The sequence below is a fragment of the Pleurodeles waltl genome, chromosome 8, assembly GCF_031143425.1.
Source record: "Pleurodeles waltl isolate 20211129_DDA chromosome 8, aPleWal1.hap1.20221129, whole genome shotgun sequence".
NCBI classification, from domain to species: Eukaryota; Metazoa; Chordata; class Amphibia; order Caudata; family Salamandridae; genus Pleurodeles; species Pleurodeles waltl.
Window position 1 is genome coordinate 179,032,834 of NC_090447.1, and position 23,986 is coordinate 179,056,819.

Below are 23,986 nucleotides of genomic sequence, written 5' to 3' on the forward strand. Positions count from 1 at the left end.
TTTGAGTACAAGATATTCCACAAGAAGATCCACTGCTGAACCTTCTGAACATTCCAGTACCCCTATAATGCAGATGTTATTATGTTATGTTTGGCCTTCAAAATCCTCCAGCTGATGTTTCCAGAGATACTGTAGTGACCTGTAGATCCTTGACCTGTTTCTTCAGAGCTGCGTTGTCTGTTGCAAGAGTAGAGTGGCGATTGTGTCTTCGGCTTCTGCCAATCTAGCCCCTAGGATCTGTTCACAGTGATGTGACCTCCTTGGTAACCAAGTCTATTTTACTCTCCAAAGAGGTATGAATCCCTTGAACCCCAGTGAGATGGGTGGGCATATAGCCATTTTTCAGTGCCAGTCACCACAAGGAAAAATCTATAGGTAAGGGACATTGAAAGGTTATGTACCCCACTCGCCATGGGAGTTTCCTCCCAATGGTGGGGAGAGGAGTGCACTGTTTTTTCAATTTTCAAAAACCAAATCCCGCTTTGAGATTTTTTTTTTCAAAACAAAAAAAGTTGTAAGTTTGATCTACGGCTCTGTCATGTTGATGGAGACGTCTGTCAAACTTACAATGCATTTCCAGGAACTACCATGATTGTGTTTCCTGGAAATGCTAAAGATGTTCGCAGGGGCTGCGTACATCTGTAAAATGTTTCAGACAGAGTACCCTCACCATGGTGGAAGGAAAGTACTCCATCATGGTGACTGTACTTACTCCATTAGCCAAATATTAAATCATCCCCTTAGTACTTTAAATCCTACTGTGAGAGTACACATTTAAAGGCCGCAGACCCTCAAGGAAGGCATTTTGATCCTCACTTGATGTGAGGTAGAGGCTAACAGTAGGGTCTAGTCCAGGTCCAGTTAGGACTGGTTAGCCAGGCAGTTGCAGAAAAGGCCTCTTGTAGCTTGTTGTATACTTGTAGCTTGAACAGAAAGTCAGTGGTATGACCATTGTGTCTACTTCTTTATCCTGGTTACAAGAATGAGCAGGTCCAGTCCTTCAAGGCCTTCCTCAGGTCACTGACAGCAGGCCCAGTTTTCTTCTTTTTTTCCTTGGGTCCAGGAGTGTTCTGAATTGGGTGCCTGGAGATGACACATTTATGCCTGGTACTAGCTAGTGGGTGGGTGTGAATTCGGGCACACTCTAAACAATGGGATAAAACTCTACACACTTTAGGCATTTTAAGATGATGAAAACCTTTGGTCACACTAAACCTAGGCTTTGAGGACAGGGGCAATGTGGGAAGTGTAGTATGGTATTGCTAGTGTCTTTCAACGTCTAGCATTAATGTCCAGTATGAAGCAGCCACTGTGCCTCCAATAAACGCACAGACATAAGTCTTAAAAAAGGACAAAAGCAGGGCAGGGCTCATCAGCAACCTGACAATGGATACATATGAAATGTCTTGACATCCTGCTCTCTTCCTTTCAAGTGTGCCTCCCAAGTGTTTTAGATAAAACCCATAGACAGGCATCTGGGAGGACAAGAGTGGGGTTTCTCAGCAAACAGACAGTGGATACACAAGAACTGTCTTGGCATCCTGTTCTGTGCATTTTAAGTGCTTCCCCTGTGTTGTTTATAAAGCCAGCAGCCTCGTTGAGCAGGATTTGACACCTCAGCAGGATTTGACAATGCAATGTATAAAAGGAGGCCCACAGCCCCAACTCACTATACCCTGTCAGGTTCACTGCTTTGATCGGGCCCTGGGCAATGGGGTCCCTGGTGCCAGCCTATGGCTCAATGAGGGTGGCCCAAAGCCCCCCTCCCCATAAAAAAGTGTCCCATGCAATGGCATCCCGGGGCCTCTCTGAGGCTCAAGGAGGGGGGCTGCATGCTCTCTTCCCAAAATCATTAGTTTGGCTATAGGAGATGAGGTCTCTAGGTCCTTAGGGAGGCACGGGAAGGGGGTGACATACCCCCTTACGAAATAAACTAATTGGCATCGGAGATGGGCTCCTCAGGGCTTTACAAAGGTTTAGGGAAGGGGCTGCAGGCCCCCTTTCCATAGTAAAAAAAACACCCAGTAATGGGGTCTCCTAGGCTCCTCAAGGCTCAGGGATGGGGGCTGCATGCCCCCTCCTCAATAAAATTGGTGACACACCCGGGCCCTGGCCCACCCTAGGTGGCTGTTTTTTTAGAATGGCTGCAGCCTGCCTTTTGTTTTTTTAGATCGCTGTAGATCTGTTTTTTTTAACAGCACCACATAAACCATTTTTGGCTCCATTGGACATTTCTCTAGGATCGCCTCACCAGGCCTACAGGGGCAGGGCCTACCCTGCCCTCCTAATTTTTCTGTACTTTTTTGAGGACAGATAACTGAGTTCCTGAGTCATCATCATCATCATCATTTAACTTTATTTCGGTAAGTAAAAAACATACCATAAAAGTACAATACACATCAAGGAAAAGAAAGACTTTTTTGAGAGCAAAAGGATACTAAAGATAAAAACACAGTAGAAAATTTATGGAAAAATAATTACAAAAAAATTAAAAATCAAACAAAATAAACAACCAGATGAACACCTCTTGATATAAAAAAGGTCCACTCAGCAAAAAACTGGTTCCATAAATCAGTAAATAATTGATAATATAATGAACCCATATCTATGTCCTATAGAATAAAAACTAGAATCACGCATCCAATTTGATAAATATGCATAAATAAATATAAAAATTAACTCCCCAATCTTACTCCTTGAGATTACTAAACTCAACCGTCAAAATAATTCAATTTTTTTTTCCACTGATAAAACTATCTAGATGGATGAATCACATTTTAAAATTCTCACAGCATAAAACAAGGGACCAGTTTCATAGGTCAATAAATAATCAATAATATAATAAACCAATGTCTATATCCTATGAAACAGAAACTACAATCATGCATCCAAATTCAATAAATATGCATAAATAAAACTAAGGATTAACTACCCAGTCTTTTTCCTTAAAACTGCTAATCTTAACCGCCAGATTGACTCGAGGAATTTTGCCACTGGTAAAACTATCTGGACGGACGGGTCGCATCTTAAAATTCTCTCAGCATGGAAACTAGATCTGTCGCGTGGGCTCTCATTATTCTAAATGAGACTACTGGATTTCTAGGTAGCAGGATCGATAACGGTGTGGGGGACTGAGTCTGACCCACGTGTAAAGAACTCTGTCACCCTAAATCCGTTTTTTGCTCTGGCTAACTAGCAGTGCCTCATTTCTCCCATGTGGAAGGAATGATTTGGCAGCCGAGCGCATGACATCTTTGGAACTTCTCAGGGAAGTCGTGGTTACTCAGATCCAAACCAACTCTCTTATTTCCAATATGATCTCATATACAAATGACAAAGACAGTATAAGTTTTATATAATGTTTTAATAAAACGACTGTATTTTAGATATTAAGGCGTGAGCCGCAATAACCAGAACGATACAACACAGTAGGATTGTAATAGTTACCAGGAGAGTAAAACATAAAAACAAAGCTATCATATTGTCAAACAGTTTCTACTCTCCCTCTGCTTGTTCTATCTAGAGCACAGCATGTTAAGCTTCTAGCTTGCCTATTAGAATCACTGTGGAGATATCAGCCCTCATACCTGAGCAAAGACCTGTGATCTTGGTTCAGCATCTGCAACAAGGCAGTCAGCGTCAAGTTGTGGTTCCCTGGTCGGAATCTCCCTCTTGCGTGTATTGGGACAAGGAAGTGATTTTATAACTAACATGTCATTGTGATCACAAAATGTCCCTACGCAGGAATGCCAAGTCTAAACTCTTACCACGTCTATCGGCAATGTACCAGACTGTATCCTTGACTGAAGCACAGAGTAAATATGTTATGGAGAACTCCAGTGCTGAAGTAGGCAAAACAGTGTGATATGAATAAAAAACAACACCGTAGAACTGGCTATTTGAAAAATAACAGTACGAAGCCTAATAAAAAGCATGTAGAGCAAAGTGCACAGAGGCTCTAAGCTGTCAGCAAATGAATAAAATATATTCAGGGCAAAGTGCACAAAGGCCTAAAGCCTGAAGCTAAAGCGCAATGAATACGTAAAACTAACCACACTACACCCTCCCCTTGTCGGTAGCAAGTGGTTCCAATAATAAAAAAGGATGCCCTAAATATAAACAATACCTAAAACAATTATTTCGACAAGGTGAGAAGACAACAAAGTCATAAATTTAGGTAACATGTGATCATAAAGCCAAATTCAATATAGTGTCAATTTCGTAAAAATCCAATCGTCAGATAGAAGCAATAGAACGCAGGAGTTCCTCCACTTCGATATATGTCAATATCGGAAGATCCACGCCACAAAGTACCATGGAGCAGGTGTGATCCAAAGCCCCAAAACCATTCAGGGCGGCACCCCGTGCAGGGCCTATGAAAGAGACAATACCATCTTCCTCCAGGAAGGGAATCTCATAAACTGCCTCACGAAGCAAGCGCATCCGTAGTGCACAAGTCTGGGAATGAGCCCTAATCGGGAACATCAACAGATCGGTATTGACCATTGGAGGGCGCTGCAATGAGAGACAGAGAGCCAGTGCATGTTCAAACGAGCACCAAAGGCATCGAAACACAGGTTGCACACAATCCAAAACCGGTCTGAATGACAGAGACCAGTCGCACTCCAAATGTCCCAGGAGTGTTGCTCCAAAATGCTGCATCATGCGTTCACGACACAGCTGCGCTGATGGGAGCAGCAATACAGGATCTCGTCGTGACGGGACAGCCATTGCGAAAAAATAGCAACAACAGCAAGACTCCAGCCAATAAAGCCAAAGTAATCGGGAAACCCCCAAAAATGCTTCCGAAAATAGAATGTATAGCCGAAGGTATCAAACCGAATATGGAAGAGAAGGTATGAGCAAAACCAACACCAACGACTTTGAAAAAATTTGCAATACCAGCAGTGCTGGATGCATTAAATATACGTCCCACAAGTTCACCGAAGTGATTTGGAAAGTTAGTATTCAAAAGGGACTGTATCTCCGCTGATTACCTTGCCACCTGAAGTGCGTAGGTCTCGCTAGCAGATGTAAGGGGCACATGCTTTTGAAACAATAAAGCTTTTAGCCGACTCAACTTGTCGAAATCAACCTTGGAAGTAGCAATATGAGGCCAGATGTCTGCTACCTCCCTAAATTGAGTGGGGGGAAACAACACATTCCCGCAGCACGTAACGGCCTTGTTGACAACGACGATGTAAACTATTCCGGCACGCATGCCACAGCAGCGTTCGCTGTTAAGAATAATGTAACTGCTGTTAGAATGCACCTGGAAAGTGTTTTTAATAACCGGGGCTGGAACTCCCTTCAGATAACAAGCTAAGTTAGCAATCGAAGCGTTACACGCCCCGTGCAAGGACCGCTGTTTACAAACCATTGAATGGCTGACAGAAGCTTCGCATTCGCTGCCGCTAAGAAAAACCTCCTTCAAACCATTAACACATCTGTACTGAAAGGGAAGGTCCCACACCTCATGTATGTAACTGTCTCCCAATAGTTCATATCTACCCACCGGAATGTGCTTCAAACACGAAGTAAATTGAATCTCATTATAAACCTCGTATAAGAACCTTTTCTTCCGTGGTACTTTGGGACCTGACAAAAAATCTTGTAAATCAGTATTATTAGACAGTAACGTGAGATGTGACTTAACTGCATCCAGCGTGGATGACTTCAACCATTGCTGACAAAGCTTCCCCACACTGTATGTAGTTATAATATCAGCATGTTCTGGTGAAACGTAACGAGGGTCTGCCCTACTAGTCCTGAACCCCCCTGAAGAGGTGACAAAACGTTGATGACACATATTAGTGTCTACAGGCCATAATAACCACCCGCCTGGATGTAAGGATGAAGTGTTAAGCGTACCATTCTGGACCCAATGTGTAAAGTCACTGAAAGTAGCATTCACATAGTGCTGCCAATTTTTTAATTTAGAAGGGACAGGTATACTAGGCAAAGTCAACTCCCTAATCGTCGCTAAGCCCAAACAGCTAGTCTGTTGTACTATGTCATTGAGGAAAATCATCTGCACAGGGATAATACATGCTCTAAATAACGTGTCCCTGCCTTGCATTTGGCAATTTTTCGTACCCCAAACACTTTTTAAGTCAACAGTTTTGAACCAGTATTCATATCCCTCGACCGACAGTTTAGATACAAACAAATTGGAATACAGTAATTTAGTATCGGTCAATAACATTTGCTTATTAGAATACGGTGTAACTTTAAAATAGTAGGACCTAGCATTACGTGGATCATGCCCAGCAAAATATGCAAATTTTTCATAATACGTTTTTGAACTCCCTTGTGGAGGAGTCGAGCAATGTTCCCATTGCACATAATTAAACATGGGCTTAGGGCTACTAGCTTTATGAATAAAGTGGTGTCCATAATAGTTGTAACAAAACATGTCACCATGATTATCTCGAAACTGGTAAGCATCCTCATCGTCATAGACAGTATAATATTGCAAATCCGTTAGCATAGAATCTACTGTCTTCACATCCCAATCATCAGAAACAATGCCAGGTATAACAATATCATTCATTGATAATTTGAGGACATACGGTATTTGAATCAATTCAGTGGGACCATATATATCAAACATTACTTTATCCCACACAATTCCATCCGGAACTGGTATAGCAGAAATGTTCACTGTGGACAAGTCTCTTCGAACCATATGAGACGAAAAATGTGGTTTTAACACAGTCTCCACGTGCTCAATGTCAGATCGATCAGGAAGAAAATGATCATGTATTATCAGAAAAAAAGTAACCACAAATCCCAACCATAATAAAATAGTCATCACGGCCAAAAACAGCCAAAAATAGTTCCAAGGAAAAACAAAATATGTTCGTTTAAGCCATCCCAGCAGCCGTCGTGGACCGTGGACAGAAGACATCGAAGACGAGGAGCCGGACCCATCATTATCAGCGTCGTTGAAGCAGCCAGAAGCAGTTCTAGCAAAAGGTGCAACTGTGAACGAAGAAGCAGATGGAGGCTCTCGACGTGGCACGCTATAAACCACATGTTCAGAAACGTCAGCAGAACGTACAGCAATTTGATCACAAGATTCCATATTAATCGCCGTCGGTGGAACAATCGCAAGATCATCATCCACCCTCCCCAAGCTCGGAGAGGAAACAGTGTCGGTGAAAATCACCTGCAGCGGGACCTCTTCCCCAGTAGTGAGAGGGATTCCGGAACTACTGGGTGTCCCTCTTGGTCTGCTGTGCAGAATCGGCCACATGTTGTAACTTGACATTATCAATGGAAACAAAGCGATTTCCTTTGGCCCCTCGCAGCGGTGGTAAAATCACAGTTCTCGTGCCGCTCACCCCCAACACAGGGACAGGTTCTCGATAAGAAGGACCAAATTATTTTTTAACTGCGACCTTTTCACGCACTAGATCCCCAATCCTGGGTATCCAACCAGTAGGTGTTACCGGCTCATCCTTAATTCCTGAGGAGGCAGCACTGGCAGAAGAGTTAACTTCATGGAATTGTTGTAAATCCTGCAAAACAGTGACACGATCATTTATGTAAAAGGGCGTATCTGCCGCCTCCACACCAGGACCATCTAGATCAGGAACATACATTCGTGTTCCAAACAGGCACTCATATGAAGTACGACCCCCCAGTGACCTTCTAGGCAAGTTATTAAGTGCTCTCTGTACTCCATATAGGTGGGCTAGCCAACCACGACCCGTACCTATAACTCTGGCCGTTAAGGACTGCTTTAAATCACGATTAAAACACTCCACGACAGAATTTCCCTCGGGATGAAATGGAGACGAGAATTGGAGTTGGACCCCCAACGAAGCCATGGTGTCCCTGAATGCCTTAGAGGCAAAAGCAGGGCCCTGGTCCGAATGAAAAGCCGCAACTGCAAATATATCGACAAAGATGCGCAAATCTTTAATAACAGTTCGAGCGTCAGCCGAGCGTTGTGGCCATACCCATACAAATCTGGAGCACGAATCTGCAGCAACCAATATATATTTGTATGCACTATCTGGTGTCAGCGGACCACAATGATCCAAGTACACACACTGTAATGGTTTGTTTGAAATCAGAAGGGGAGTCTGCTGTGGGCGTCTAGCCGACGATGCTTTAATTTGTTGACAAACGTCACAACAAAGGACATACTGCTTCGTCTCTTTATAGAGACCAAGCCACCAGTAACGAGCCTGTAAAAGTGAAATTGTGGCAGCCACCCCAGCATGTGCAGAAGCCACCCCCTCATGTGCTGCAGAAATCAATCGAGGTCTCTCAATTTTATTGGGAATTTCACGTACACCAATGCCTGGAATTGTAACAGTAGCATTTAGCGCACCATTCAAGCAGTAACTATATTTTGAAGGAAATCCTTTAGGAAAGGGCGTGCCATCAGCCGTAGCTTTTATGGCAGCTGAAATTTCTGTGTCTGGTTTGGAACTCGAACGAGTCACTGCGGCCACAGTGGCGATAGCCACTGCCGATTTCGCGGCTTCATCAGCCAAAGTATTCCCAGCGACGTGTATTCCAATGCGCTGGTGTCCAAGTGTATGCACAACATGGACTTTAGGAAGCGTTTCCTTCAGATCCGCAACCTTACCCCACAACATTTTATGCTTAATGGTGTTGCCTTTAGAATCTCTGAACCCATTCATCTTCCAATAGTGTAAATATTAGTTGAAAGACTGCACACAGTAGTAGGAGTCACAGACCAGCAAGGTTAAAAGTGCCGGATCCGCGTGCTCCAACGCTAACAATAGAGCTTTGAGCTGAGCCAGCTGTGCCGTGCAATCTCCCAAGGTTTTAGTATAAGTATGTCGGGGGCAGAACACTTCCCCCTCCATAGTGCCGCTCACCACCGCACATGCAGCAGAATACTGTTGTTTAGTCCCAACCGCTGGTTGCGCAGAGCCATCAGTATGCATGACCACTTCATATTGGTCAATAGGCAATGTACCAGCAGGAACAGGGTATTCTATTTCGTATTGAAGAAATTCTTGAGTCTGCAGTTTAGGGTCAAATACATAATCTACATCAGTGGCTGTCAAAGACGTAGCCCATTGTATCCATCGCGGGTGTAAAGCTTTCGAATTAGGAACACTCGCTTTTGTAACAGCCTCTAAGGCCGGAACCGGGGAAACGACAACTATGCGTTGACCCTGGGCCAGCGGTCTTTCTTTAATAACAGCCATCTGTACTGCAGTGAGAATTTTCTCAGTTTGTGCAAAACGTTGCTCTGCAGCAGAATACAAGTGAGACTTGTATGCAATCGGGACAGTCTCCCCTTCATTAAAGGTGACATAAGTAAACCCAACAGCCCCAGGTATCACCCTGATCACTAAATGTGTCTTATTGTCCCGTGTGTATAAGTGTTTAACTGCTAAGAGATCACTCTGTAATTCTCGCAGTATGTGTGTATGTTCAATCGTCCAAAATTTACTCGAAAAATTCGGGCGAATCAACTCGTATAAGGGTTTTATACGCGTTGCATAATCAGGAATGTAAGTTCTGCCAAAATTCAGAAACCCCAACAATGACTGGAGCTTCCGAACCGTATTAGGAGGCTGCAATAAAGCACATTTCTCCAAAAAATGTGGCGCTAGGCTCTTGCCCTCACTCGACAACTCATATCCCAGGAAAATGACGCTGAGGAAGGCAATCTTTGATTTCTTAAAATTAAACTTATAGCCAATATCAGCAAACCCCACAACAATGCGCGATACACGCCTTAGATGTTGCAGAATCTCATCATCTGTCAGATATATGTCATCAACATATGATAATGCTTCAGGGTCGAACTCATGCAGCATTTCAGTTACACAAGCCGAAAACAGTCCTGGGCTATTCTTATACCCCTGAGGCAAACGACAAAAATTTGTCTGAGAGCCAAACGCACTGAAAACAGGTATAGTCCCGACTCTCGGGCGTTATATTCTGGCAGAAAAATCCATTCGAGATATCCAATGTTGTTTTGTATTTTTTACGCACTATATTATTCATAAGCGCTGCGCTATGTGAATTCTGTATTGCATATGTGCGTGTATGACTATTCAAATGTCGGTAATCCACCACTATCCTATATGAATGGTCCGGTTAAGCAACCGGAAACAAGGGATTATTCATCGGCGAGACACAGGGCTCAATTACACCCTGATACTCCAATTGTGTAAGAATTTTTCTAACCGATGCCCTAGCTTCAAATTTGATAGGATATTGCGGTTGTGGCTGAGGTTCGCCCTTTATCGGAATTACATGATAAGGTGATTGTCTGTCCCACCCCACGTTATTTCTATACAAGGCGGGAGCCTGTGCTAGAGCCCATGATTTACTATAGGACTCCGCGAGTTCTCTCGGAACAAGTGGTGAGAAGGAAGGTGTAATAACCTCCTCCCCAACTGGACAGTCGCGAACAAAGTCGGTGGCCAATCTTGTTCGGCCAACAGAACATCATATGATTTTACCACATGGTCCCAAAAAATTGCGTTTATAACACGGTCAATGTCCCCTTCCAATCGCAGAGTCACTTCATATACTCTATCAGGATCAGAGACACGCATATCCGCCGTCTCGACTTGTATGAAGTCATCAGTTGCTTTCACCTCCAGATGCTCTAGAAGACTCCGGCGAACTATTGTGACCTCTGCCGCGCTGTCTAACAGTGCTAACGCCCATGTCTTGTTCGTCAAGAGAACTCTCTTCTTGAGCGGCATGTCTAACTGAGACAGCTTCCACTTTCTTCTTTTTAAATTGCTGTTTCTGTTGCAGCGGTTTCTCTTCTTGTTTAATAGAAACCTCCGCTGAGCGTTGTGAATCCTGTCTCGGTTTCACGTACTGTGTCCTCCGCTCTGACCGCCCACCTCTCTCACTTCTCTTTTCCGAGGAGTCCTGAAAGGAACGAGATTGGCGTGTATCAGTATATTGATATCTATCAGGCGTCTTCAAAGTATCCCTATTCCTGAGATTATACTTATTCTGTGGGGTCTCCGGTTGCGGAGACTGCCCACCATCTTTCTTCGGTGTTTGCTGTTTCTTTTCCCAGCGCTTTTTCGAACCCTCAGGTTGTTGCTGTTTAGCATTTTCTTTATTATTTTTACCCCTAGGCTATCACGACCAATACTAGAATATGTTTCCGCTATTATTCTCGGAAGCTCCCGCTCCTGATTAAGCAGCGGTACATCCCGAAGACGCATACGCACTGCTAGTGCTACTGCCTCTCCTTTGAGATTACTCAAAATAATAGAAGAAACTGTGGCAAAATTGCCCAGCAACTGCATGCCCAAATCCAAGGCTGGGGCAGCCCCATATTCATCCTGAATCTGTTTAAGTACGTCCGGTAAACTAGCTAATGTCGGTGTACCGTGTGCCGTAGTGTAGAGCGCGGCAAACACCGTGCCCCAGGTATTACAAAGGTCCACCGGAGGAACCATCCCGTACGGCAAACACATCGTCAAAATTCTATGTTTATCCTGAGGTCCTGTATGGGGAAATACTGCTTCCAGCGTATTAATTTTTTGCGCCAGCCAAAACGGAGTCTCCTCTCGTTTAGCCGGTACTTTACCCATAACTGAGTGTACAGTGGCCGGATTAATACCCGGAACCACAGCCTGTGGGGGCGCTGGAGCAGCACGCGCTGCATTCGTATTTAATGTCTGCATCACAAACTGAACTAATCGTCTATATGTAGCCGTTAATTCTGTATATAAACGACAAACTTCAACCACTGCCAATTGAGCAACCGCAGGATGTGGTGTATATGTAGCCAATAAAGGCCAGGTAGGACCATCATTACTCAGTGGACCTAACCTAACTTGTGCTATTGAGTGTGGGAGGGTGCCATCAAGCCAATTATGGTGTTCTTGATAAGAGAGAGGTATTTCTAAATAAGCGTAAGCCCTGTATTGTCCAGGGACATTCGCAACTGTGTATTCGTGAAAAGTATTTGTTCCCCCATCCACTGCTGGAAATGCGACCCAAGAATAAAAAAGTTCCGTTCTATAGGCTGCATGGGCGTCCACCACAAAAGTGACTGGACCCCCCTGGACTGTCAGTCCATGTGTCAATAGATGTCCCGTGAGCGGATGTCGCATATTAATTGCTATGTTCACTACATTAGGATTCGCCATTTTTTTTAAAACGGCTGCAGGTCAGAGAACGCACACCAATATCGGGGTTTTTTCCTTTCAAAGTTCAAGCTTGAACAACCAACCACTAAGCAATAGGAAGCACCTATGCCGTGGCGGCGGAAACCCTCAGCCCCACGGACGTCTCCGTATACGGAACCGAGGAGTCAAAATATATATGAGACCAAGAGAGTCAGTCGGACCTAATCATTAGAGCCAGACCAAACGTTGGCGGCGCCATGTCGCGTGGGCTCTCATTATTCTAAATGAGACTACTGGATTTCTAGGTAGCAGGATCGATAACGGTGTGGGGGACTGAGTCTGACCCACGTGTAAAGAACTCTGTCACCCTAAATCCGTTTTTTGCTCCGGCTAACTAGCAGTGCCTCATTTCTCCCATGTGGAAGGAATGATTTGGCAGACGAGCGCATGACATCTTTGGAACTTCTCAGGGAAGTCGTGGTTACTCAGATCCAAACCAACTCTCTTATTTCCAATATGATCTCATATACAAATGACAAAGACAGTATAAGTTTTATATAATGTTTTAATAAAACGACTGTATTTTAGATATTAAGGCGTGAGCCGCAATAACCAGAACGATACAACACAGTAGGATTGTAATAGTTACCAGGAGAGTAAAACATAAAAACAAAGCTATCATATTGTCAAACAGTTTCCACTCTCCCTCTGCTTGTTCTATCTAGAGCACAGCATGTTAAGCTTCTAGCTTGCCTATTAGAATCACTGTGGAGATATCAGCCCTCATACCTGAGCAAAGACCTGTGATCTTGGTTCAGCATCTGCAACGAGGCATTCAGCGTCAAGTTGTGGTTCCCTGGTCGGAATCTCCCTCTTGCGTGTATTGGGACAAGGAAGTGATTTTATAACTAACATGTCATCGTGATCACAAAATGTCCCTACGCACGAATGCCAAGTCTAAACTCTTATCGGCAATGTACCAGACTGTATCCTTGACTGAAGCACAGAGTAAATATGTTATGGAGAACTCCAGTGCTGAAGTAGGCAAAACAGTGTGATATGAATAAAAAACAACACCGTAGAACTGGCTATTTGAAAAATAACAGTACGAAGCCTAATAAAAAGCATGTAGAGTAAAGTGCACAGAGGCTCTAAGCTGTCAGCAAATGAATAAAATATATTCAGGGCAAAGTGCACAAAGGCCTAAAGCCTGAAGCTAAAGCGCAATGAATACGTAAAACTAACCACACTACAGATCTAACCTCTATTCGTTTGCAAAGCGGGATGAGCCAAAGTGCTCTTTGTTTGTGATACGCAAGACAATGGAAAAAAACATGTAAACCAGTCTCTTCACTTTTACAGCCCATCGGGCATAATTTAGATCTGTTAGTTGAGCTGGACCATTTGTACGTTAAGCAGCACAAAGGGAGAGACCCAATTCTGAACCTAATAAAAAGGGCACGAGCAAATGGAGATAACGCTGCATCCATAAAAGGCTCAAATTCATAATGACATTTGACAGATAAGAAATTGTCAGACATAGACAATGGGATAGAACTAGCAAATTGGCCAACCAGAACATTATGCTAAAAAGCATCCTTTAACAGCTGTGCAGCGTTTTTAGGAATGGAGATAGGATCCTGCCAATAGAACCCTAAGCCGAGCTGGGAAAAAGATTGTTCGACAAAGGCGCACCATTTGATTTTGATAATAGAATCACGGCCGCACCATCCTACAGCTTCCGCAAAAGGATTCTCCATCACTTCAGAGCAATTAAAAATACCAAAACTCGAGCTATCCAGTGGTGAGGCCCTTCCATAAGTACCATGAAGGGGGTAAATGGTAATTGATAACATCAAACACAATTTGTGAGGGAGCGATAGAGAAAGTAGGTTATGTAGACTAGAGTAAATATATCCTGGCCTTAAATAGTAAAAAGCATTGGGGATTAAATATTGAGGAGGAGATGTGTGTATATTTGTAAGAATCCTATAATATTATGTCATAGCCTGCATGATGAACATTGTTTTGTGACAAGTTTTAAAGTTCTTTTTAAGAAAAATGCTTTCAAGGCTGTTTGTAATTCTGTGTTTAGTTTTATATTCAGACAACTATTATGCACAGATAGCAAGTTTTTAAATGGACATGTCTACTGTACAGCAATACAGTCATTAGTTTTTAATTGTTTACATTTATCAAATTTAAAATGTGTATAACAAAAATAATGTAATTATGATAATGCCTTTGTCAATATATGATATAATCTGAGTATGAGGAGCTATATTTATTGTTGAATTTATTTAGTAGCATTGATTTGGTTTGATGAATTATTGATTCACCACAAGGTAGCATGTGTAAGGCCCACTGGGTTTGTAGTGAGATACAATTCTGACGATTAATCTGATTGAATGCATCAATTAATTATAATTAAAAAGTAATGTATATAATAGCCATGCCAATGCCTTCACATGTATGTGGTATAACGGTATTGAGCAGCGGTGTAATTATTGCTGGATAACATGAATTGACACTGCAGTATATATCAACAGGTTTTTTTAATAGTATTTCAGCAGTGTTCGCAATAATGGGTTGCACGTGAAGTCTTAAATAATTCTCAATTTCTCAAGGACAGATAATTTCAGGTCTTGTATCGCTCCCATTTTTCCGATAGGCTGAACTGGAGCTGTGGGGTCCCACAGGGCTCGTCGCTTAGCCCTACATTATTTAACATATATATGGCCCCCCTGGCAGAGCTGGTGGAGTCTTTTGGACTGTCATTGGTCTCCTACGCAGATGATGACATAGCTAGTGATTTCATTTTCCACAAATGAAGGGTCAGAAGGATCCTCATTGCCTTCATGTCTACAGGCAATATCTGGATGGATGACATATAGTATGCTCCAACTCAATGGGGACAAAACAGAAATAATGGTCCTAGGCTGGATCCAGGTAACAATCCCTTATCTCTCTCTCCTCTGGAGTACTTGCCTCCTCCCAAGAAGTATATTAAAAGAATGTGAATCTGGTTAGATCCTCATGCCAAGAAAACCTCTGCTGCCTGCTTTGGGTCATTAAGACTTTTAGGAAAGGGACTTGTAATACTTCCTCCTCTTGCAAAAAGACTTATTGTTCAGGCAATTATCCTGTCCCGACTCGACTACTGCAACAGTCTGTTTCTTGGCTCCCCTAAATATGTGGTTAGGAAATTGCAGGTGGTCCAGAATGCCGCGGCACGCCTTCTATTAGACATCCCAAGGCATACTTCAGCTAAACCGGCCTTGTCCTCTCTCCGCTGGCTTCCAGTGGAACAGCGTATAAAATTTAAAACCCTATGCATCATCCACAGATCACTACATAATAGAGGACCCCATTTGCTAAAAACCCTGGCCACTTTCTACAAACCTGCCAGAGCCCTTAGATCAGCATCAACGGCACTGGCTATACTACCTAAAATCAATAAAGCCAGATGGGGTGGTGCTACGATGGAATATCTGGGGGCCAAATTGTGGAACTCCCTTACCCTCAGTATTCGACTAACCATTCATGAACTCAATTTTCTAAAGGCAATCAAAACCTGGCTCTTTTCAAACCTAGTCTTCCCTTCCTTTTGCTCTTGTTGTTGTCCTTTTACCACTGCAAGGCCTTCGGGTAGTCAGGCGCTTTATAAGTGCAATTAACATAACATAACACTGTAACACTGTTCTTTTTTTAGGTCTTTGCTTTGAGGCAGTTTCAGCTGTCTTAGCAAACTATATTTTTCAAAACAAATCATACGTACTTAAAAAGAGGCTGAGCTTTGTTTTCAGTAGGCTTCATTTATTGGTCTGTTAAATAGTCATTCACATGTTGCTTCTGCCCATCACAGCATATATCAGGGGGCAAGGTGTCAAACAACGTTTTGACATTTGCTTCCTTCACTTTGAGTGACTACACAAAGCCTGTGCACATTCTTCACAGCCACCTAAAAATGTTTCCCTTCTCTTAAGGAATAAGCATGGTTTCAATTGTTCTTTTTCATTTTAGGTATTTTAGGTGTTGCCTAGACAGTGCTTGCACTGTTTCTTCAAGACCTTTTGTTTTCTATCAGTAAGCTTAGAGATCGCTCAGTGTTTACCATTTGCTGGCTATGTTGTTACTCTCATATGCTTGCTTATTATAGTCCAGCTACCATAGTATTGCTTCCTGTTTGCATGCTTGTCCCTCGCCTGCAACATAGACACATTACTTTTGTCCTCCACAGCTAATTCTTTAGTGGTTACTTTTTCTTTGGGTTTAAGCACTCTGCCAGAGTGATTCACCTACAGCTGTCTCCCTCCTGCACTTCACCCCATCCTTGTTTCTTCCAATGTCCATCTGTCTACCCTCACTAGCCATTCCTCCTTCTGTCCTCCATGCTATTATGCCTCCACACACTTCCTCCCTCCGTTCATTGTCCATGTTGCCTTGACCCCACCCTCTGTCCCTCACTTGCCCTTGTTGGCCTAACCACAAACTCTCTCCATTTGTTTTATGTTCTGGCCTGTCCACCCTTCCTCCCTTCATTTGTTGTCCATGTAGGCTTACCTGCAACCTCCCTCCCTCTGTTCATTGTCTGCGATGGCTAGCCCCCACCTTCCCTTGCTCCCTCAATTGTTTGTCCATGTTGGCTTTCCCCACCTTCCCCCCTTCCGTTTGTTGTCTGTGTTGGCTTGCCCTGTCACCACTCACGCTCCCTCAATGTTACCTGGACCTGTGTCTCCTCCATTGCTGTGTTGCCACCCCACCCGCCATAAGAAAAACAAGCATTTGCAATGCAATAGGTTGCGCATTTTCTTCAGTTAGAGCTATAGGCACTGTAGATTCAGAACTGGACTTTTCTTGTCACATAAATTGGTCAACCGTGTCTCATAATTTCATTTTTTCCTGCCATGTTTTGGTGGTCACTGGCAGCTACTGACATCAGAAATTACAAGCCCTTGAGGAGAGACAAGATGCTTGCACTACCTAGAGTTGTGTAAACGTCTGAGCAGAAATTGGAAAATAAGGCTGGGAAAGTGTTTTCTTTTTATTTTATAAGAATGAAAAGCCTTGCAAGCATTCTTGCCTCTCAAAGAGCAGAGCAGCCTGAGACGATTTATGGCCCCAATAAAGGAGTTAAGCAATGCCCTGTGTGCAATTTTGTGAGTGCTGGCAGGGAGGGGCCCTGGAGAGAGAGACACGCAAGATGCGATGGGAGGCTAAGCAAGTTTCACATCATTGCTTCTAGGTTTAGCTACATTCTACCAGAAAGGGCATATTGTGGGTTTGGTGAGCAGTGAGCTAAACGACCGGGTGTTTAGTTTGTAAAATAAGCTAATTTTAGGAGCCAGAGGTAAACAAGGACTGCACTGGAATAAAGCCAAAACAAATGTCAGCGACATGGGAGGAGATGGGAGGAACGAAATGCTACAATAAAGCTCAGGCAGCTACCAGCCTAAAACACACACAGTGAAAGGGGAGCACCAAAGAAATAATGAAAATAGTGCGTCACAGCAACAGATACAGAAACCAAAGTGGAATAATACAGTAGTTGGTCACTGCTCTGAAACAAAAAAAAGGAGGGAGAAAAAGGCAGAAATGACCACTAGCGAGCAAGACTTTTTAAAGGACACTGCAACCTACAAATGAAATTGCTTTAAGCCATAGGAAGTATACTAAAAGTATACATGAGGTCGAACGCTTATGCTCAACCTAAAAAGGGTTGGTCATAACAATTCTTTCCCACATCCTCTGCCCTCCCTGTTGCTTACTCCTCCCATTCTGATGTGCCCTCCCTCCTGCCAGCAATAAAATAAAAGTGCTATCACATGATCAGTGCTGGCTCCGACATAGCGCTTTGTTTTTTACCTTTCAGCCATGCTGCACCAGTGGCGTAACAAAGGCCCCTGCAGTGCGGGGCAGCCCAAGCTCCAGGGGACCCTTCAGCACAGCACCTGGCCTGAGTGAGTCTGGAAGGGGCCCTTCATGTTGTTTGCAGGAGGGCCCTCTCCAGTTTTGTTACGCCACTGTGATGCAGAGCAATCACGCTGCTATACAGCATAGTTAAAACAATACTGATGAAACTTATTGGTGTTGCCATTGCTTGTTTAATACTACCTTTAAATAGGGGCTATTTATTTTGTCTGCATTTTGGAAAGACAGTTAGATGGTGATGTATTTTCTGTCCCCTTTTTGAAGCTAAAAAATGGTTAGGTGAAATTGTGACATTGTAGCTACTTGCTATTTGAGAGCTCAGTTAGTTAGTCATTTATCTTACTCCTCCACAAATACATATAATAGTAAAATGTAAGGCACAACCACAAGGCTTTATATTAAAAAAACAGTAAAACTGCCACATCAGTGAATGCTTTTGAACTTCAATGTAAGCATATGGCAGCCAAGTTTTTGTGGCCACATGTCTTCTTTTTCCTTTCTTGTGGCAGATTCTTGCAATAAAAAATAAAAAAAAGAAATGAACCATCACATCAGCTGGCCAAGGCCAGACCTCTTGGCTTTGCCAGTGCTCGTTTGCATTTGGGGGCACACCCCTCAGTACATAGGTGCTAAATGTTCTACACCCGCATTAACCTGCAGCAGAGTACCCCAAAATAAGTCAGCAGCTAATGCTGAAGTGCGATTATGGCTTTCAGCAGAACCTGGGAAGACAAGCCATGTTCAGAGACAGGCACAAAAAAACAGCAAACATGTCAGGCCAGATGTATCTGTTGATGTTTAAAAATATGTTACATATTTACTTCCTAATGAGGAAACAGAATTTTAACAATTGGAAAATGAATATTCATACATTGACATATGATATGTAACTAGGTGATGCATATGCATGCCATTTTTAAACACCAGGAAACAGCACCCGGCAATTTATAGAAGAAATGAATATATTAATCTTGATCTTAGTAAAGATTAGAACAGCAGATGATACTGCCAATTTTGGATTAGCCTGACTATGATACTAATAACGATTGTAAATCTGAAACCCTATTTAATCTGGCATCAGACAAAGGCATTGCAGGAAGATTAGGCCTCATTAATTACACCGAAAATGGCTTGCTTAGTTTTGAAGAAAATCACTTGGTTATTTCAAGTCACATTCTGCAGGGCCAATTCGCAGCCAGTTCTGCATCCTGTCTGCTTACACCGAGACCTAAAATGGCCCATTGTTAATGGCATTTTCAAATCGTTAATGGTCACTTTGTCTCCCTGTGGGATTTATTTTTCAGTCTAACCCTCTCACTGCATTTTAGTGAAAACAGCATCATTTTAGGGAATTTGATACAGGCTGCATCTTTTCAGCGCCTCGTATAAAAAAAGGGAAATGGCATGGCTGAACAAATGTTTTGACATTTGGGAAATGTGTATTGATTTTCTGAAGACAATTATTTTGTCGGCGAGCATGCATTTTTATCTGGTAACCACTGATTGACAACCCAGAGATTGTCTTTAGTAACATATTCTGCTATTAACTTCTGCAGAGAAGCAAACACATAGGGCACATTTTACTATAGCATACTCGTGCAATGCTAAGCTACAAAGCATGGCGAAAAGAGTCACATGAGGCATCGCCAATCAACTTTTTGCTAAGTCAAAAATGTCTTACGTAGCGGGGGATCGCCCCTCCAAGGCTCCTGTGAACTACTGTGGTAGCTGGACACAAAGACACAAACTAAGCAACTAAACCAGCGTGATCTGGTTTTGTGTGAAATCCAAATGCAAAATGAAAACAGGTGCAAACAGCGGGCAAACAGATTACTAATGATATTCCTACACGTCACATGAATAATTACACACGTTACGCAGTTTACCGTTTCCCAGCGGTAATTCCATTGGAATGCGTACAGAGTTGCGTTCCACAGCACACACCACTGCCATGGCTTTGTCACATAGTGAAATGCTTAGTGTTAAAATACACTCACAATGACATTATCAGCTTCAAACTATGTAGGTTTCGCACTGTGCATTTTTTCACCATTTGTGTAGTGCTGCACTGCAGATTTTCACAGTGTTGCTTGGAGCTTAGTACATTTGGGCAATAAAGACAAGTGCAAATGCGATTGTTAAGGTTTTGTTTCAGTGTCTGGAGCCTACCCTATGGTTGCCTAGCTGAAGAGCCTGCTTCCTCCAGCCGCTGAAAGGCAGAGATAGTCACTCACTGATTGCTCAAAATGAGTCTACGGGCCTCATTACGCCCCTGGCGGCTGGCGGTAAGCTGGCGGTAAAACCGCCAACAGGCTGGCGGTGTTCCGCGAGTTATTATGACGTTGGAGCATTAGCCACGGCCATACCGCCGGCCCCTTTGACATACCGCCAGGCTTCTGCCTGGCAGTCATAATCCCCAACCGCCAGCCTGTCCATGGCGGTAAACACCCCCATGGAGAAGCTGGCATTAAGGGGGACTCAGGGTGCCCCTGGGGCCCCTACACTGCCCATGCACTTGGCATGGGCAGTGCAGGGGCTCCCAGGCACAGCCCCATTGCGCATTTCACTGCCCGAATTTCGGGCAGTGAAATGCGCGACGGGTGCAGCTGCACCCGCTGCACATAAACATTGCCGCCGGATCTATTACGAGTCGGCTGCAATGTTGATGTGACTTTTCCGCTGGGCCAGCGGACGGAAACGCTGTTACCGTCCTCTGGCCCAGTGAAAAAGTCATAATAGGGAGCCAGATATACCGCCAGCACTGGACGTATACTGGTGCCTGCAGCTTCGGTGGTCTTTTCAAAAGACCGCCGAAGTTGCAATGAGGGCTTAAATCTTTATTCTAGGGTATATATTATAATATTGCAGATCTAGCCTTAGGGAACATTGAATCATTATACAGAGAACATTATTTAATGGTAGTGAGAGCACCTCAAACCTTAGGTGGGCTATTCACGAACTACATTTTGTATTAGTTTAATAGTATTACACTATTACTACTTAAGTACTACAAAATGCTATTCACAAACTCAGGAGTGGAAACCTCCACCTCTCCTATCTTTCCTGTGAGGAAACCCTCAACCAAGTAAATTTACTACTTATTAGTAAGTGTGGGAGAGACTGGGGGAGTGGCTGGAAATACTAAATGGGAGGGGTCTCAGGAGGAATAAGGACGGGTTAAGTAGATTTAGGGAGGGGCATGCAGCCCCCCCCCACAAAAAAGTAAGCCCATTGCTATCCACAAACTGCACTTCTATAGTCCCTATAGCTAAAAAGCGACCCACAGCAGAAGGAAATTGCTTGAGCCAAGCTGAGCTGACGTAAGTCCAGCACCACATATGGCCAACCACTGGTACTGCAACACTCTGCTATAGAAAATAAAGGAGGTAGGGCCTTACAATAAAACACCATAGGAAATAATGTTAAATCAAATTAAATTATTTTAAATAGATAATAATACAATTACATATAAGTTAATGTTAGAAGATCTACAAATGAAACATCATTATTAATTAACTATAAAGTATTTTAACAAATGTTTTTCTATGTATATGTTAATCTAACACTACTGTTCATTCAAATATTTTAAAATTACTTTCAAATAATTCTGAACATCATAGTTATTAGTTCATAATAAGGAATGAAATGATTCACTCTAGGTGAGAATATTTTACTTTAAACTTCAGAAAAATAATTGTTATTTCATTTAATATATATTTGAATTGATTAAAAATATAATACACCATTTTTTATTTTTTTCCTACATTTAAAATAAATATTTAAAAAAAGCTTATATTAATATTTAACATAAACAACATTTTACTTACTTTTTAACTAAAATACATTTTCATACACTTTCATTTTGTTACTTTTCCCTATAATTTACCATAGGAATACTTCACAGTCAAGGTGGAGATCTCCTTATGCTAATTAAAGGGAACATTTAAAAAGTGTATTCATCTTTATAATAATACATTAGTAATAATATTTAGACTGTGATGGTAGGACTTTCCTCCAGCAGGGAAAAGTTGCAGACTGTATCTGAGGGAGTTCAACATTTTTCTAAGTTCCAGCTTTTCAGAGATTTTTGGAAAAGGTCAGTAGGCCACAACCTAGGGCCCCAGGACCATAGGGAGAGCACCTACAGGTCTGAACTCACTCCAGCAGAGACCCCCAACAGAGCCCAATATAGAGCCAGTTGCAAGTGGTCAGATGGGCACTTCAGGAAAAAGGCCCCTTGCAGCTTGTTGTATCTCTGTAGCCACACAGGAGATCAGCAGACTAACTTTTGCAGTTCTCTTTTTTTATCCTCGATGCAAGTGGGAGCAGGTCCAGCACTGCAGTCATTCTTCTGTTCTTCCACAGCTCCAAAAAATGCTCAGAGGATCTGTGGTGTCAGAATTGTAGGTTTCACTAGCCAGTGGATGGCGGTGACTCATGGACACTCCCTAACCAAAGGTGAAAGCATTCCCAGGAGCAACCCTGCCCCACATTTTCAGCACACCCGATTTGTTTTACTGCAAATATGGCCCAGAATGCACTTTTCTGGAGGCATTGTAAGATGCCACATGGACTTCTGCCATTGGAGGGAGATGTTGTGCCAGTCACTGGTGTGATTAGGGAAATGAGCAGTCCCTTCTTCCAAGCTACACAAAACTAGTTGTGGTGTTAGCTCTCCTTCCCCTTGGGCTGGTGCCCACTTGGCTACCTTGGGCCTAACATAGTCATAGTAGCTTTTGGGGGTTGTCCCTGCAAGGACAAGTTACATTTTTACGTGTCCGAATTTTAAATCCCATGTGCCCTACCTTGTGAACTTCAAGGCAAACATAGGGGTGACTTATTAATATTTAAACTGAAGATTTTGCTCCTGTCAAGGGTTATTTTGACAGGTTGGGTTACAGTTCAAACTGAAGCAGTCATGCTGCAATAGTAGGCTTGAAGCCAAGTTTTCTTTTGTCACACCAGTGTATGGAGCGGAAAGTGCTGCAGTGATATTTAACTTTCCATGCTATGGGTTTATTTGTGCACAATATACTATGGCCATATAGGAAAGTTAAATATGCCTTTTAGGAATTATACAATTTTATTATAATTTAGGGGTCGTGCACATGCACTGGGCCTCATTAGCAGTGTGCCATTGCACAGAGTCAAAAAAACGGCAACATCAGTAATAAAAAGTAGGTGACCAAGCAAAAAGGGGCACACTTTTGTTATTCATTGGCATGAGGATCATTTGGAGAGGTGTCCAAGTATGATCCTTCATTTTCTTTAATGGTCAATTCTTGCACTTTGTTGTTCTAGCAGAGATACTCAAGAATAGCAAGCAGTGCAGGTTCCATTTGCAGAGTCTTGCGTTTCACCCAAAGACATTCCCTATGTACTACATCAAAAGCCTGAGTAAAATCAAGGAAAGACACCCAAACAGGCATTTGCATCTGGCCATCGAATATGTTAATTATGTGATCCAGAATAAAGATCTGATCCACAGTTCATTGACCTTTCTGAAACCACCTTGTATATGATTCAAGATTTGTTTTTTGACATCCAATTTTGAACATGACTCAGAATGATTATTGAGACTATCTTTTAATTAATTTAAATTAGTCTTTTAGGTCTGTAGGTGGTTCCCAAATGGCCTTAGTAGAGGAGCGGAGCATTCAGCTCTAATAAAGGTAATAAAAGTAAAGAAATATGGTTAGAATAAAGCAAACTAGGATGAAATGCTAGGAGTACTAAATGCAAATGATATGAAAATATTATGAAAGTTAGTGCAGATGGATAGTAAGAAGGACATTGGAATAACTAGGTGTAAGGTTTCTGAGAATGTGTGGGAAACATATATAAACAATATTTATCAGGCAAGTGAGATACCAGGTAGACATTTAACCAGAGGAAAGGTTGATAAGTTATCTGGGTGAAGATTCACTGAAAAATATAATATTTTCCAT